Source organism: Pteropus vampyrus, unplaced genomic scaffold, assembly GCF_000151845.1.
Source record: "Pteropus vampyrus isolate Shadow unplaced genomic scaffold, Pvam_2.0 Scaffold17669, whole genome shotgun sequence".
NCBI classification, from domain to species: domain Eukaryota; kingdom Metazoa; phylum Chordata; class Mammalia; order Chiroptera; family Pteropodidae; genus Pteropus; species Pteropus vampyrus.
Genome location: NW_011906450.1, coordinates 1 through 2,127, shown reverse-complemented (window position 1 = coordinate 2,127; position 2,127 = coordinate 1). Strand labels below are relative to the sequence as shown.

General features: G+C 44.7%; 1 pseudogene; it reads right to left on the bottom strand.

Moving 5' to 3' along the window:
* Nucleotides 1-1,746: 1,746 nt before the first annotated feature.
* LOC111735171 lies at nucleotides 1,747-1,865 on the bottom strand (annotated as a pseudogene).
* Nucleotides 1,866-2,127: the final 262 nt, after the last annotated feature.

Genomic DNA, 2,127 nt, shown 5'->3' with positions numbered 1-2,127 from the left:
CAAGCACTCCCAAATGTAATGGCCAAGGCCACCACCTCCAGACATGCCCCCTACTGGCTTGCCAACCCAAACACAGTGAGCGCAACTCGGTCCTAACAGTTTCAGCAAAAGTCACAGGATTTCTTTTTATTAGTCTTGCTTATGTCATGTGTACACTTGGGAAGTGAGCAGGTTAGCAAGGGAAATAGAGGCTCCAGGTGATGGACTTGGCTATGTACTCACCCAAGTTTGGAGGGCAGAGTTTTGCTATCATGGAATGCCCCATCTAAGAAGTCCTAGTTCGTACAAGTTACCAAAAACTCTTCACCCGTTCTCTGATACTAAGAACTGTGGTTTGCATCTGTCGTAATCTCTAAATGTAATGAAGTCCAATCTAGATACCAGGATGTGAGGAATTTATCTTTTATTAAAGCAATACTTTGGCACTGTTTTAAAAGTCTGTCCACGGGAAGATTTTTTTTCAAAGATGTTTCCTGTGGCTGTACCTCTCTCAGTTACCACTGCTCCTTTGGTTTCCGGCCAGAGAGTAAAGAAAAGAGGAAAAAGTCTGAAAAAGATCAGTTGATGCTCTTGGCATTTTGAAACGCCCTTCCCTGTTTTGAATCTTAGTCTCTCCCTTTTTGTCAACTGTTCCCTCTTCTCCCGGCCTGGGCCATGCGCGCGATTCATTTATTCTCTCTCTGACACTTCACTTGCTCGCTTGGCACCCTGACGCGGCCATCACTTCCTTATTCTCCCTCTTTTCCTCCCTGAGAATAATATTTACCACGATTATGAATTCCTGCAACACAGAAAAAAGTTTCAGAAGAGCTAGACGATGCAGCCAATGTTTCTGCGGGGCGATTTCCTTGTGGTCCGAGTTTCTGTCTCCTGTACAGTCTCTGCTCCTCGGTGCGTGATGGGGAGCAATCGGCTCTCTCTCCCTTCCCATGTTGGTTTATTTCTGACGCTAGACACCAGGAGATACTGGAGTCTGGCAGAAACGATGGTTAATAGATGTGGCGTGTGTGTGTGTTTCTCACTCCATATTCATGAATAATATCAGCAGACCAAAAGAGTCTTCCCTTTCTCTTTCTGTCTTCCTGCAAACAGATATTGAGAAGTAGCCGTCTACCACTGTATAAAGCAGGATGTGATATTGACAAAGGCATGGGAGGGACCTTAAAAATAATCACGCTATCTCTCAGGTATTAATCACCTACTGTGGAAAAGGGGGCACACCAGATCCTCGGCAGGACTGTTCTCCTTCACACATAGCATGGAAGCTGCTATTATTCCCATTTTATGTATGAAGAAATTCAGAGACTCTTAGTGACTTACCCAAGGTCACACAGCTTATCATTAGAAAATCTTGATCTTTAACGGTGATTCCAAAATTAGTGGAATATCTTTTTTTTTCCTGAATCGTGTACCGCTTTATAAAGGGGACCTAAAAAAGAAGGTAATTGAATGAGGTCAGTGCAGAGGTCAAGGCGAAACAAGTGGGTGCTGGGAGCAGTGCCCCGCCCACAGCTCAGTCTCAGCCCCGCTAACCTCTGCTTCTAGCCCACCAGGACCTGAGGCGTAATCTGCATTCTTGTGTGGGTATCTGCTTTTCAGCCTTCAAAACGGAGACTTTCTGAGTATTACTTTTTTTTTATTCAATTTTATTTATTTTATTTATTTTTTTAGGCGAGGCAGCCCTTGGTTGACCTCACAGATTGCAAGGACCTTGTCAGCTTACAATCCCTGATATTTTATTTTTTACGCCTACAGCATCTGGTCTTTCCAGGTGGTCTCCCATCCAAGTACTAACCGGGCCCGACCCTGCTTAGCTTCCAAGATCAGACAGAATTGGGTTTGTTCAGGGTGGCATGGCCGTAGACTCTGAGTATTACTTTTTAAAGTCTTTCCGTGTTCTCAACAGATCAGCGACCACACCAGGCCGTGCCCCGTACCAACCTCCTGGGCAGTTGTGGGAAGTCCCCAACCTGTCTGGCTGCCAGTTTTCTCACTTGTAACTAATGACAATTGCTAACATTCATGACATTCACTGAGCGCTTACTATATTCCAGGCACTGTTCATATGTCCTAGGAATATTAACTCACGTAATCATAACAGAATGAGGTAGTCGGTTCTACAATTTG